Raw genomic sequence first — 16238 nt, forward strand, 5'->3', positions numbered from 1 at the left:
CTTCACCTGACGTCATCTCTGCTGGTCTTCGGGTATAAAGGCATCAGCCGACGCCATTTTCCTCAGTCTTTCTTGCCGTGCGGCGCCCGAAGCAGAAGCTGTTCGCAAGTGCCGGTCGGTCAGATCCAGAGATTACTACTACCGAATACTACTTCGAAGACTTCTAAAAGCTAAGTACCCATTGGGGACTCTTTCTTGCCTCAGCCGATGTCAGAAAAAGTCAATAACTGTTTAACTTGTGGGAAACAAATACCTCATAAAGATTTCCACTCTTACTGCCTGCCTTGCTTAGGCCCAGACCACGACGTAGCAGCCTGTTCGCCTGTGCTTCCTTCAACCAACGAACGCTTAGGCGCGGTCGGAGTTCGCTGAACAGTTTTTCGCTCAGATTTTGCGTACATTATGCCGCCGGATCCTCCGACTACCCAAATTGTTAAAAACGCAAAGAAAAAGACCGACACTCGCGGTCGCGGTTTCGGCGAAACCACGGTTAAGCAAGCGAGTGTCTCGGTTTCGCAGAAACCGAGAAAACCGGTCAATCTTCAGCCGAATCCATGACTACTACTGAGGCTCCTGCTACCTTAGTTGAATCGGCCTCAGAAGTTTTGCCTACTACTGTGGTTCCTAGTGATTTATCAGACACCATTCCTTTGGATGTCTCTACCCCAGCACGTGGTGCTGCTAGGCCTCCTGCAGCCATGTCTATTAAGGCCTTTGCCAGGGCTAAAGCAGCCAAAACTGTGCCTGTTAAGCCCCCCTCACACAGGCCCACTTCTAGTTCACAAATGCATACTCTGGCAGAGGATTTAATATCCTTAATTAGGGGATCCCAATCTCACCCAGACAGGGCCTCTCAGCCCCCAGAAAAGAGACCTAGAGCAGAGCCCCCCGTGCCAGTGTCCTCTGATGATTCTTCGGATGACTCAGACATTACAGATCAGCCAGAGGCTCCTTTTTCTACTTATGAAGATTCCGATGCTGAAGAATCCATTCCATCTGCCTCTCCACCAGAGGAATTTTCCTTTGGGGAAACCTTACATGCCATGAGAGAACAATTCCAATGGCAGGGACAAGATTTCTCAGATTCAAGAAAAAGGCTTAGGACATTTCTGCACTTACCACAACATAGGCTCTTAGCTATACCTCCAGTACTGCCTGTTGTGGATGATGCATTTAATGATGTTTGCACTGCTCCTGATACTTTACCTCCAGCCCCTGCCAAACCAGATAGATTTTACAGGGTGCCAGACACTCATCACCACCTATACAAGGCCCCACTTGCAGATCCTGAGACTATTTCCCAGGGGCCTAAGGCAGTAGCCTCGACCTCAGCAAAAAACCCTATTCCTTCTGAAAGGGAATCCAGGTCCTTAGAGAGATGGGGGAAAAAAGTTTACACCTCTGCTACTCTCTCAGCCAGAGCTTTAAACTGTCAGTTTCATATGATCCAATACCAAGAGTTTATGCTTGATCAGTTAACTAAGAAGCTGTCCACTGATGACTCCTTAGATAAGAAATATGTTTTATAAATGGTGCATAACATTCAGCAGGTTAGTAACCATTCTTTAAAATGTGGCTATGATGCACTGGAGGCTTCATTTAGATCAGCCATGACTGGCACAGTGATAAGAAGGCATGCATGGTTGAAAGAACAGGTCTTGCCGGATCATGTTAAAGCAAAGCTGTTAGATGCTCCTATGGATAAGGCCAGTCTATTTGGTACACCTGCTCAGCAAGTAATGAAGAAAATGGAAGAGAAGGCAAAATCTGTACAAACAGTTAAGGATTTCTTACAGGTTCAGCCTCCAAGATTTAGCAGGAACTGGCCTGCCAAAAATTGGTCCTTTCCAGACTCCTCAAAATCTCAAAGAGGCAGGAATAGACGCTCTAGAGGCAGAAATCAATCCAGAGGAGGTGCCTACAGAGGACGACAGTGGCAAGGCAATAACCGAGGCACAGACACAACCACTGCCACTGCAACAGGACAATCACAGTGACTTGGCTCTGACACCGCCTACTAGGGAGCAAATAACAGCACCTTTAGGCGGAAAGTTAGCCTTATTTTCGAAAAATTGGCACTATATCACAAAAGACAAGTGGATTTTGCAAACCATAGACCAAGGTTACAGGTTCCACTTCCACACCTTACCAGTAAAAAGAGGAATGCCAAACCTACCTCCAAATCAAAAAACAGAAGCTCTAAAGCAGATAGCGCAATTAACAAAGATAAGAGCTGTGGAAAGAGTACCAATAACAGAACAGGGCAAAGGATTCTACTCCAGACTTTTCCTAGTACCAAGAAAAGAGAAAAGTTGGAGACCTATTCTCGACCTGTCCTTCTTAAACACATACATCATTGTCCCAAAATTCAAAATGCTGATCCTACAGCAACTTCTTCCCATGCTGGGCAAGGAGTGTTGGCTGGTAACTGTAGATCTCAAGGAGGCATACCTGCACGTCCCCATACGACCAAATTGCAGAAGATACCTCAGATTTCTTGCAGGATCAGAGCATTATCAATTCTCAGCATTGCCCTTTGGCTTATCTACTGCCCAGAGTATTCACAAAATGCCTGGCATCAGTAATCGCCACTGCAGGCTACAGGGAATCCAAATTTATCCATACCTGGACGACTGCCTGTTACAAGCGGACAACAAAAGCAAGCTGACAACAGATTTACAAAGAGTCATTTGCTTACTACAAGCCCTGGGATACACAGTCAATTTACAAAAGTCAAGACTGATACCATCCCAAACAAGAACATTCTTGGGTGCAGAATTGGACACAGCAAAACAAATGGCATTCCTAACTGCAGAAAAACAAAACAACTCCTCTTTACTTCTTGGCATTAACAAAGCAGAACAAACTAACAGCAAGAAAAGTACTGCAGGCCTTGGGCTTCATGGCATCATGCATAATCTTGGTCCCACATGCCAGACTGCATATGAGAAAGCTACAGTGGTACCTAAAGAATTTATGGTCTCAACACAGGCACAGCTTAGAAACTGAAATCCCACTAATCCCATGCCTGAAACAGGAGTTCCTGTGGTGGGCTCAAGCATGCCAGTCAAACCCAGGCTTGCCCTTCCACAACTTTCAAGCAAGCCAAACCATCACAACGGACGCCTCAGACCTAGGCTGGGGGGGCGCACATGTTGGACAAATGCATAAAAGGATTGTGGACTCCAGACCAGCTGCACCTGCACATAAACCAAAAAGAAATGCTGGCAGTAAAACTAGCAATCCAGAAATTCAGACCATTCCTCAAAGAAGGCCATTTAATGATAAGGACAGACAACACCACAGTCATGTGGTACATCAACAAACAGGGAGGCACTCATTCATACCCCCTATGCAGAATGACTCTGGACCTTTGGAATATGGCTCTGAGCTACAATATCCAGTTACAGGCAATATTTATGTTAAGCAGAACCACCTCGGATGCTCACGAATGGATGCTACACCCGGACATCTTCAAGGCCAGCACAAAGAAATGGGGAATGCCACAAATAGACCTATTCGCATCCCCACTCAATCACCAGCTCAAAAAATTCTGCACAAGGACATACCACCCACTTGCATGGAAGGTGGACTCTCTATCCTTCAGTTGGAAAGGCCTGACAGCATATGCATTTCCACCTCTTCCTTTGATGCACAAGGTACTACTGAAAATCAAAGAGGAACGCCCAAGGATAATCCTGATAGCTCGAATTGGCCAAGACAACACTGGTATCCATTGCTGAGGAGCATGTCTCAGGGAGAATGTGGTCAATACCCTGATGCCTTTGATGTTAACTCAGAACAACTACAACATCATGCACCCAGACCTAAAAACCTTGCAACTGACTGCCTGGAACATCACATAGCAGCAACTAACCCAGACCTATCCCAAAGGGTTAAAGACATTATCCTTGAAGCCCGCAGACCTTCAACAAGAAGGAACTATGCAGGAAAATGGAAAAGATTTGTCATTTGGAGTACTGAAAGAGGAAAAGATGTGTCGAACATAGATATTGCTAACATCCTGGAGTACTTGGCAGAGCTTCTACATACAGGCCTGTCCTATTCCTCCATCAAGATACATGCATCAGCTATTTCAGCAGAATACAGCTTCGATCCACCTGTCTTTTCGCATCCTCTACTCAGGCAGTTCCTCAGAGGGATCAAGAATGTAAAACCTCCTAGGAAACCACCATTACCAGCATGGGACTTGAACTTTGTGCTAGAAAAATTGACACTCCCTCCATTTGAACCAGCAGCAACAGCAGATCTTCAACACCTATCATGGAAAACTGCTTTCCTACTGGCAATTACTTCAGCAAGGAGGGTTTCAGAACTACAGGCCTTAATGGCACTACAACCCTTCCTAATCTTCCATCAAGATAGGGTGTCCATGAGAACTAATCCTACATTTATGCCTAAGGTGGTATCCAGAGTGTCTTTAAACCAGGCAATCCACCTACCTACCTTCTTTCCCAATCCACAGAACAGGGGAAAGACTGCTGCATACCTTGGATGTACATAGACAGTTACGCTACTACCTGGACAGAACCAAAGGTGACAGAAAAACTGACCAGCTTTTAGTAGCCTATGCAACAGGAAGGGAAGGAAAAGCAATTTCCAAACAGACAATCTCCAAATGGATAGGAAATTGCATAAGATTCTGTTACTCCTACCACGGAAAACCAATTCCACAGAACATAAGACCTCATTCTACAAGAGCTACAGCCACTACCACAGCTTTCTTACGAGGAGTGGCAACCAAGGACATTATTGAGGTGGCTACTTGGACCTCCGTGCATACATTTGCCAAGCATTATAATTTACCTCTATACTCTAGATCCCGAGCAGGGTTTGCCACTGCTGTACTGCAAGGGATCCTAACTACACCATAATTCTTCTTCCTCCTCCCTAGTTTGGCTATGGTATTCTACCCATTTGTTATGACTGCAGATGCATCCTTGAAGGACATAGTACAGTTTTGTACCTACCATAAATGTAGATGTCCGAACAGGATAGCATCTGCAGTCAGGATTACCCACCTTCCTTCCCCTCTGTGGTACTCCTAGGGTATTTACCCTCCTAATAGCTAGCTGGGGGGGGAGTCTCTTATGGTGTATTTGTTTGTATATATGTACATACATTGTTATTTTTTGTGTTTGCCTTCTACTTTTTTGGAAACATTGGCATTTATCCAAAATTTAGATTACCAAGAGGGCAACTGGCATCTGGGGCAAGAAACACTGAGGAAAATGGCGTTGGCTGATGCCTTTATACCCGAAGACCAGCAGAGATGACGTCGGGTGAAGTGCGACATCAGCCGAAGCCGGACCCAGACTTTGGAATCCGGCTGACCGAAGGGCTGCCTGACGACAGGACAACCCATTTGTTATGACTGCAGATGCTATCCTGTTCGGACATCTACATTTATGGTAGGTACAAAACTGTACTTTTCCTTTCATACAAGTTTCTTGCATGCCTAAAGTAGCTACAGAATCTAACATTAACCAATCGATACAGTTGCCTGTTTTCTTTCTGTATTTTCTCAATAAGGGAGTGTATTTATTACATCTTCTTGATGTTCACAGGCAATTACGTTTTTATCTTAACAGAATGAAACACTGCAGGAAATCCGAACAGTTGTTTGTGTCCTTTTTCTCCTAATCAGCTAGGCCTGGCAGTAGCTAAAGTTACAGTAGCTAAATGGATTACAGACTGCATATAACTGAGTTATTCAAAGTGTGGTCTGAAATTGCCTTGTCCTCCCAAAGCCCATTCTACCAGGTCTATAGCTGCATCAGCTACTTTCTCCTCTAGAGCCCCATTGATGATATTTGCGCAGCAGCCACTTGGTCAAAATCTCAAACCTTTGTGACACATTACAAATTGGACATTGTCTCCAGAAGCAGGGCTTTGTTAGGTTCAACAGTGCTCTGGCACATCCTTCCTTGAGGCCACCCGAGAGTTATGTAACTGGGGGCTCTAATGCAGCCCAGTAGTAAGGAAGAATGAAAAGGACATCAGATTTTTTAATTTATGTACTTACCATAACTTGGCATCAGTGTTGTCCATTTTCTTCTCACCTTCCTCCCAACCAGCCGCCAGACTAGGAGTTTATTTTTTTTGAGTGAGAGACTCTGGTTTCTTTCCTGTTTTCTTTTATTTTATTAGGCATCTTTAACATACAAGATTTCAGCAGGAAACTTGATCTGAGGAGGTACAGTGTAGAACATTGTGGGTAGTAGAAGGAGCGCGAGGCTGTAACCCAAGTCGGTGAAAAATGCGGCTGAGTTGGATCCGTAACCCAATAGTGAGGAAGAATGAAATCAGAACACAGATGCCAAGTTATAGTAAGTACATAACTTATAATTGAATAAGTATAAAGTAATACAGTTTAACTATCCTATGAGCTTCCTAGTTGAAGTTGTTAGTAAACTATTAGTATGTGTTCCACATGTTACCCATTTGTTCCACATTATGAAAGGCAGTCTTCCACATTCTGGAGATAGAAGGTTGGGAGCTATGCTCAAGCCACACCCACTGGGAGTTAAAGGTACACATTCAAAAGAGCTGTACTGGTGGGAATGAGTTAAGGGACCTTGTTTCCCCCATCTCTCACACCCTGTCAGTCTCTTTTCTCTTCCAGAAAGTTTGAATATCCACTTTTCTCTTTGTCAATAGGTAGTTTCAGACAAATGGATTCAGAAGATCATTCATCAAGGTTACAGTTGGAGGAAATGTCTCCTTTCCAGTGGGCAGTTCCTCAACCACTATATCAGACTCCTCTATTTCCTACATCTTTCAACGCATGCTTTGACGGGGAGTAATAGAACCATTTCTTCCTTCCCAGGTTGGGAAAGGTCTTTATTCATGGAAGTTTTATTGCCAAAGAAAAAAAGATGTTTGGAGACTAGTTCAATTTCTTTTTTCCAAAACGAGTTTGTGGTAGTGTCCAATTTCAAAATGCTGTCACTTCACAACCTGCTACTTCTTCTTCCTCATTTAAGTTTCCTAGTAACATTAGATTTAAACAAAGCTTATCATCGCATCTGTATTTATTGAGACTTCAGGCATTTCTTAAGGTTTTGTGCAGCTGGATTACATTATCCATTCCTTGCCGTACCCCTTTGGACTATACACTTTACCAAGAGTTTTCACAAAGTGTCCACATTTTTCATTATTTAGATGACTTGCTTATCTTTGCACAGCCTTTTTCAAAGTATCAGGAATCTCCCACTTGGGTGAGAGATCTATTCACACAAGCTGGGATTCCAAGAGAACATTCAAAAGTCTTTTTTGATTCCTTCCTACAGGATTGTGTCCCTGAATTGTCAGCTAGACACCTCAGTTCAAAGAGCTTTTCTTTCATAGAAAAAAAATACATTTACATCTAGATCTTTTTCCGAGTTTTTCCACTCGGACTTCAGTTACTGTGAGGGAATACCTGAGCATTGTGGGTCTCATGGCACCTGTATTTTTCATGATAGCCCTGCCAAGACTCCACATGAGAAAGATACAATGGTATCTGAAGTTTCTTTGGTCTCAGCATCAATATTCTTTGTATTTTCAAATTCCAGTGCTGGTGTTTGTCAGAAGAGAAATCAATTGGTGGAAACACTAAATTTCCTAAACCCAGGTCTCCCCTTCTCCCTCCCTGCTCCAAAGCAGTCACTCACCACAGATACCTTAATCTTTGCTTGGAGAACAGTTTCAGGAGAGGTAAATGTGCAAGGTATGTGGGACACCAAGGACAGATGCAAGGACATAAATAGAAATTAAGTGCTTTCCCTGGTCAAGGCACCCAACCATCTGAATCATCGTTGGTCCCCTGGACCTCTTCATATTGTTGTAGGCAGTACCACAATCATGTGGTACATCAACAGGCCAAAACCAGGTCGTACCCCCCTTTGCAGACTAGCCATGTTAGCATGGGATGTAGCTTCACAGCGCAGTCTCACTGTACAGGCATCCTATCTTCTGTGAAAGAAAATTGTGTGGCAGGCAAGATGAACCGGATAAAAGCTGATCCTAATGAAGAAAAACTAGGTCATGCGGTCTTTCAACCTTGGACCCATCTGTGGGGAGTTCCTGAAGCTGACCAATTTGCCTCCTGTTTGTCAGCTAGCAAGATTCTGCTCCTGGACTCTATGCAAGAAGGCCAGGATGGCATATGCCTTTTCCTTTCATTCAATAGGAATGCTCCTGCATTCTATTCCACATTTTTTACTGATATCCAGGGTACATCCGAAGGTTCAGAAGGAATCTCCCAAGATCATGTTGTGACTCCTTTCAACCCAAACAGTGATTTACCCTTCTTTTGGAAATAGCCAGGGGAAGTTACCACAAGCTTCCTCACAGACTGGATCTACTCACACAAGATCGAGGTATTTGATACACCTTGATCCCAGTCATCTTCAACTGGCTACCTGGATAATAGGGTACTAATTGTCTTTAGGCACCTGTTTATTGAGGGTGTGCAGCATGTACTAATGGAGTTAAGAAAGCCTCCCTACTAAGTCGTATATTAGCAAATTGAAAATGTTTTCTAGTCTGTCCCAACAACATACCCAGTTCCTGTTCAGGGCTAGTGTTTACAGGTTTTACAGTATTTGTGTGAGTTACCAATCCTATGGCCTTTCTTACTCCTCCATCAGGGTTCATTTATCGGCCATTTCAGAATATCTGCCCATGGAACCTCCTCTTTCAGTGCATTCTCATGTTAAAATGTTTTTAAATGGGATTTTGCATAAGAGGCTTCCAAGAAAACTGGTAGCCCCTCCTTAAGATCTTAATTTTGTTGTAGAGAAGCTAACACTTGTTCCATTTGAACCAAATAGTCTGTCTGACTTGATGTCCTTAACATGGAAAACTGTTTTACAGTTTGCTGTGACATTTGCAAGAAGATTATCTGAATTATAAACTCCTACAATGAATCAACCCTATCTTCTTTTCCACAGAGATGGGGTTTCTTTGAGAACTAACCATTCTTTTGTGCTTAAAGTGGTATCCAAGTTTACTTAAAGTTGTGTTTAATTTAAGGCAAACTGTCCATCTCCCCATTTTCATTCCTGAACCTAAGAATAAGAGCGAAAGGATACTCCATATTTTGGATGTCCACAGACAACTCTGGCACTATCTTGACAGAGCGAACTCTTTCAGATCTTTGGATCCGTTAGTTGTTCATTTCTTGTGAAAGTAAGAAGGGACAACCTGCATCAAAACAGACCATTTCCAAAACTTCAGGGCCTATATAACCTTTTGTTATACTCTTCACAACAAAGCTATTCTAGGCAGGGTCAAGGCCCACTCTACTAGGGCCTTATCTTCATCTATGGCTTTTTGGAAAGGGTTGGACTCTAGAAGTATTCTCAAAGCACCTACATGGTCCTCCATACATATGTTTTCAAGTCATTACAAGCTTGATTCCTTCTGTAGGTCTCAATCAGGGTTTGCTATAACCATTGTCCAGGGGATCCTGGACCCTTCCCTTTCTACCTCCCAAATTTAGTAAGCTAAGGTAATCTATACGTATAGCTACAGCTACTGCAACAATGATCAATATGATGACAGTATGTTATGTAAGTAAACTTACCGTAACAGATGTTCCAATGATCACTGCTGCAGTAGCTGCTCTCTCCCTTTACCTCCTTTGTTTTTTGGCCTGTTGTTATGCCAGGGTGTGGACACTTAATTTGTGTTGTTCCTAACATTGTCCACTCAGAACTAAGCCTCCTTCTCTGTGTTGGCATGAAAGCTCTGAAGGGCTTGGCACCAGAACTGTCTTTTAATCGGCTCAGTTTGAGTGGGTGGATGTTGCCCTCAAGCTTTGTAAGCTGACCAGCTGGTGTATCTTTGGCAGGATAACCCATATAGCTAAGGCTACTACAACACTGATCATTTTAACATCTACTGTTATAGTAAGTTTACTTACACAGCTGTACTTTCTTTTCAAAACAATAAAGAAAGACTAGCTAGCTAGCAATAAACATGATATTTTTCTTTCATATTCAGACCCCAGCATATAATGGAAATGTGTCACATTTGAATACTTATATTTGTGTCGTTTGAAGAGTCTTGCAATACATTTTATGGTTGATTTCTTGACTACAAAACCTTAAGTAACTTAATTATATTCAAGCAATTAGGTCCTTCCTTCCACAACAAAAAATGTTGCATTTTACATTCCAGTTTCAATTTTTATGTACTTCTTTTCACCTTTTTTGTTTATGTACAGAGAAGAGATAAGACATTCTCGGGCTACGAGGGAACTTGCAAATTGCAGAGTTCACAGAGCTTTAAGAAAGCTTTACAGAAGCATTAGCATTGTGAAACAGAAAAAAAATTGCAACAGTTTTTCTTCACTGGCACTACAAGTCATGTAGCCAGATGTGCCTAGTAATTGTGAAAGTTTTATATCTGTAACCAATGTAAAGCATTCTAGTATAGTGATTTGCCTATTGAATGTAATGAATTGTCTACAAGAATAGTAGAGTAATTATTTTGCTCTTGTACTATAACAAAGTTAATTAAGTGCAGTATTTTAATTGATTGCAGTGAGCTGCATGGATTAGTAGATTCTGGCACTGTGATCTTGTTTTTAAAGGCACATTGTGAGTGTAAAAAGAAAACCCTCACTGAAAAAGCACTTGATGTAGTCTGTACTGTCAGAGATAGAAAACAGTATTTCATTACTCAACTAGAAATATAATCTTTCATACTGTTGCTGTAATTCCCAGTTTAAACCATGCTATGATAATAGGGAAAATTTCCTCTCTTTAAAGATTTGTAGAGGCACTAGGGGTAAAAGGCATTCCTTTTGATACACAACCATATCTATGCTGAAGTTGGAGCCATCAAGGAAAAACCCCTCATGTAAACTTTTACCTGAGTGTAATATAGATCAGTGTATGGTTTTACAAAGCCCAGAGGGTATTTAAGTTTGACTAAGGTTACAGTGAGACAAAGCACCTACAACATTTAGAGAAAGATAACAGCACATACCTATGGCATAACAGCCTATACAGACATAGTAGAAAAAGGGAGTTAAACAGTAGACTATTGCAGACTAAAAGTGTCGCAAAACAGGGAGTAGAAGTAACAAGAAGTACGAGAAGGGCTCATTCACCAAAAGTGCGTATTCCAGTGGAGTAAAGTTGAGCAATATGGAATATATACAGCCTGAGCAGAATTCTAAATGTTCTGTCAAGCTAAAATAGAATGCCACATAAATGGAGAAATCTAAGCAGGCAATTGCTGAATAAAAGAAACTTAACAAGAAGAAAGATATCAGTTCTGTGGTAAAAGGAAGAAGTATTACTTGATCAATGTTCACATCTGTTTCTGCCAGCATAAGGTAGAAAACTGAAATAAGAGAAGGCTGTAGGTAACAGGTATATTTAAGTAAAGAAGAAAATAAAACTGAAGTAAAATTTTGTTCTGAGATGCCATTTGCAGATTGAGAGCAACCTAAAGAAGAAACACAAAGTGAGAGGGTGTGGTACTCATTCAAACTGAGACAGAGAGGGGGTGACCTAAAGAAAAAAAAAGTTGAGTCTAGTATATATTGAGAGATAATACACCTTTTTAACAAATCCATTGTGATATTTCTATTGCACCAAAATAATGAAACTCCAAACAGAAGAAAAAACGTTTTCTATATCAGATTTATAAATGAAAAGAATATGAAAAAAATGTGTGTGGAAATAGTAACTGACACTAAAGAGTACTGTAATGAGCTGCCTTTCTTAAGGGAAAAGTCAGACTCTGAGACTCTTGTGCCTGTATCAGTAGGAGAGGAGTCGGTGCTTTCCAAGGCAGACTAACCCTGAGGAAACTTCAGAGCTGCCGGACTTCCATGTAAGCCCAATAAACTTTAAAAAGGCATAATGGGAAGGTGACATTTTTAGTAGTACAAGAGAAAATATAACAATAAGTAAGGACAGAGAAGAAGTAGTAATTTAACTGTTAGTGCCCAAATCTTTCAGAAATGTTCTGATGAGGGTGGTACATAGTCACATAGTAGCAAGACACCTAGGAACAGACGAGACTAAAACAGGAGTACTAACAAGTTTTTTGTTCTGGTGAAGAATAATGAAAGAAGTTGAGGACTATTGTGCTTGATACCCTCAGAGCCAGAAGATAGTCTCTTATCAAGACATAGTGTTTTGATTCAGTACCTGTCATACAGGAACCAATGTTAAGTTGTCAATCTCGCCTTCATTCTTGCTGGATGGGTTCGGAGCCGATCCTCGGCTCCGACTCGGCAATACTAAAAGCTCGAGAGCTAATTCCACCGGCTCGAGGCTCCCCTATATCCCACAATGCTAGGCGGTAACTACCCAGATCTCGTTTGCCGCTATAGCTGACGAGGTGCTCTTCTACCGGCTCAGGCAGGTTGGTTTAACTTTTACCTTTCTGGTACTTATAAAACTCGTTTTTTGTGATTATATATAGCCCCTTTTAGTTTAATTTAGATATTAGATCTCTCGACCCCCTTCTTTGTCGAGTATATTTATTTCCCCCTTCTCCCCTTATCTTTAGGCCTTCGGCCCCTTCCCTTCTCCCAGTCCTTTAGTGACTAAATTTAGTCTTCCCTTTTTTTTGTATAATAAGGGCTTTTGTGTGTGTGTGTGTGTGTTTGTGGCCTTTAGCCTTTAGTTATTAGTTAAATAACTTTTTTATTCAGGGTGTGTCTGTGTGTTTTTGTTGTTGTCAGGCATTGCCTTCGATGTCTAAAGAAAAGGTCTCAGGCTTCAAGAAGTGTGACTCGTGCTGTCAGAAAATGTCTCTGACAGACGGTCACACTTCTTGTGTGTATTGCCTGGGGCCTGTACACCTGCAGGACTCGTGTGCTGTCTGCCATGGTTTCAGCCCTCGAGTCCTGCAGGAGCACAAAAACAAACTAATTTTAAGGGGTTTGTTAAAGCCTGAAGGCCCCCTGACTCAGTCCAGTTCAGGAAAACCTTCTAAGGTTTCTAAACAGTCGGCTCCTGCTCCTGAGTCGACTGTAGAAATGTCGAAGAGGTTCGACATCGCCCGCCGGAGCCGATGTTCTTGGGCCTAAACTATTACCTCGGCTCCGGCTGGAGCCGAGGCTGTTATACTTCATCGGCTCCGATACTATCGGAGCCACATTCTAAAAGAGATCAAGATCCCTTCCATAGGATCTACCTTTACTATTACTTCGCCCGCTGGAGCCGGCTAGCAAGTCCCATCGGCCCGATACCATTATCGAGCCATCTTACAGGAAGAGATCCAGGTCCCCCTCAATCGGTTCCGTACACTCGGCACCAGGATCTCCTCTCCTTTCGGAGCGGAGCCACAAATCACATTCTTCTCGGTCTTCCAGGTTGTCAGACCATGACTTGCAGAGGGTGGTGAGTAGACTTCTTAAGTCCGAGGCACTGGCCCAAATGCTCCATAGCCCGACTCATCAGTCATTGGCTATTCCCATCCCTCATTATATTCCTCCTCCGACTCCTTCGAGTTTGGAGCCAAGGCTTGTTGGACCCATCACTGTCGGTGCGTCGGATCCGATACCATCATTTTCGGCTCCGTCGTCCGCTCCGATCTCCTCTTTGGAGGGATCTCGGCGCCGATCTTCCCTCGTCGGCTCCGAGGGGGCGAGTGGCATCGGACCCTTGTCCGACCCCGCTCTCCCTCTCGGGGCTTCGGCGCTGGTGAGTTCGGCTCCGACATCGGCTTCGGAGCCGTCTCTGTCGGTGCCAGGAGGGGTCCTTGTCTCTTCGGAGCGAGGGCCTCGGACCTTGCCTGACAGGGATGCCTTCGAGGTCATGCGGAGCGTGCTAGAACCGGGTTCTGCCCCGCAGTCGGTTCCATCAGCTCCTCCTTCTACAGTGCCTGCGGAGATTTCTGCTCACCCCCTTGTCTCACACCGTAGAGAACCAACTCCTCAAGTTTCCCCATTGGGAATTTCCTCCTCTTCCGAGGTCTCTCCTGACCCTGCAGGAGATCCCCCTAGGAAGAGGCAGTGCAAGAAGAAGCACATTGACTCCCCTGAGTCTATCACCTCTGACACTGACTTGGAGGAATCCGAAGGGTCCCCTGCTCTCTGAGGGTGTCTCCTTTGCGGACATCCTAGAAATACTCAAACAGAGGGGAAATTGGCCAGCCCTTAACCCTTCGGAGGATGAGTCAGTGTATCTTGAGGCGTTTGGTTCTCGCCCTTCTACCTCCTAGGTGTCCCCTCCCTTTGACCCCCTTATGGAAGTGGTGGCAAGGAAGGCTTGGATGGCTCCTGACTCAGTGGAACCCACCCCGAGGAGACCATCCAAATTTATCACTGCTCCCTCAGACAAACAGTTTCTTTCCAAAGGTGTCCCGGTTGATGCCATGGTGGTGGCTGCGGCCACAAAGAAGGAACTAGCTGATCCTTCTGTTCCTGTCCATCCTCCTAATAAAGAATCTAGGACCATGGACAGGTGCGGCAAGTGGATGTTTTCATCAGCGACCTTTTCCATGCGGTCGCTGAACTACTTATGCCACTTCACCCGTCTCCAAAGAGATTTACTCAAGGATATGGGTGAACTGATGAAGGATCCTACAGCTGAGGGGTTCAAAGACATAATGAACTCCCAGATGGCAACCCTAAATTCAATAGTGAACTCCTCCATGCGACTGGTTTCATACGCAGCAGATGGAGCGAGTAGATCTGCAGGCACAGGCATTGCCTTACGAAGGCATGCCTGGATGCGACTGTGCAACTTTGCGGACCCTTTCAAGGCGTCCTTCACCAACTCCCCCTTTGACGGATCATCTTTGTTTGGTCCACAGGTGAAGGATACATTGACCAGGTGCGAGGTGGAAGGTAAGACTCTCTCTGCCGTACGAGTCCGTTTTTCCACCCCTTCTAGACCCTATCCCAAAGGTCAGAGGGGAGGGAAGATGTGGTTTCGGAAACAATCTCAGGGAGTCTCATCTGACGCACAGGGTCGATTCCCCTCTAGAGGCAGAGGGGGGAACAATAATCGACGCCGCCCCAGAGGCAGAGGAGGTCCGCAAAACCAGGGTAGCAGAGAGGTGTTCTCTGATAAACCCTTTCAGCACCCCTGAGGGGCTGTCCAGCTGTCCGCCTTCGGAGGCAGTCGGGGGAAGATTATCACTGTACCCAGAAGCCTGGCTTTCCTTAACTCAAGACAAATGGGTACAGTCGATCATATCCGAGGGTTACAAAATTCTCTTTATTCACATTCCAACTCAACCAAAAAAATCCCTTCCAGATGTTCCACCCGGTCTAAGGGAAAAAGCAGCATTGGAAGTTTCAAAGCTGCTATTAAAAAAGAGTCATCCAACCAGTCCCAGCAGACCAGCAAGGATCCGGAATCTACTCCAAATTCTTTTTGGTACCAAAAAAAACAGGGGACTGGAGGCTCATTCTAGATCTCAGTCATTTAAACAAGTTTGTCAAGAAAACAAAATTCCGGATGGTCACGCTACAGTCCATCCTACCCTTCTTGGGTCAGGACAATTGGATGTGCTCTATAGGTCTTCAGGACGCGTACTATCACATCAAAATGAACCGACGCTCCAGGAGATATCTCCACTTCAGGCTGGGAGCCAGTCACTACCAGTTCAGAGCCCTGCCCTTTGGTCTCACTACAGCCCCCCGAGTGTTCACCAAATGCATGGCAGTGGTCACGGCTCACTTGAGGCGCCAGGGATTCCAGGTGTTTCCATATCTGGACGATTGGCTCCTTACGGCCACCACCAGGCATCAGCTTCTACTATCCAGAAATTTCACCATGCAAACCTGTCAAGCTCTAGGCATATCAATAAATTTCGAAAAATCTGCCTTGTCGCCTTTTCAGTCTATTACTTTCATAGGCGCCAAATTAGATACGCAGACTCTTTCAGCAACACTCAGAGCAGAGGGTTTTAGACATTCGGAACCAAGTTTCCCTTCTGTTGCATTTGGTCAAAGTCAAAGCCAGACTGGTGTTAAAGGTACTAGGACTCATGGCGGCAGCTATTCCTCTTCTCCCCTTAGCTCGCTTTTACATGAGGATCCTCCAGTGGATGCTCTTTACCCAATGGTCTTTTCAACGACTCCCAATGTCCCATACCATACTGATAACTCAAGTATGCAAGAACCAACTATCTTGGTGGGTCACGTCACCTCAACTTCTCCAAGGAAGACCCTTCATTCTCCCCCCTCCAGTTGCCACATTGACAACAGATGCCTCCCTGATCGGGTGGGGGGGCATTATCAGGGCAGGACA

The 16238-nt window shown here is 44.1% G+C and overlaps 1 protein-coding gene across 2 annotated transcripts in view; it reads left to right on the forward strand.

Annotated features, from left to right (window-relative positions):
• RABEP1 (rabaptin, RAB GTPase binding effector protein 1) overlaps nt 1-16238 on the forward strand; it is a 1652179-nt gene that overhangs the window by 688396 nt on the left and 947545 nt on the right. The window lies entirely within an intron of this gene.

Source organism: Protopterus annectens, chromosome 9.part0, assembly GCF_019279795.1.
Source record: "Protopterus annectens isolate FY-2018-M chromosome 9.part0, PAN1.0, whole genome shotgun sequence".
NCBI classification, from domain to species: domain Eukaryota; kingdom Metazoa; phylum Chordata; order Ceratodontiformes; family Protopteridae; genus Protopterus; species Protopterus annectens.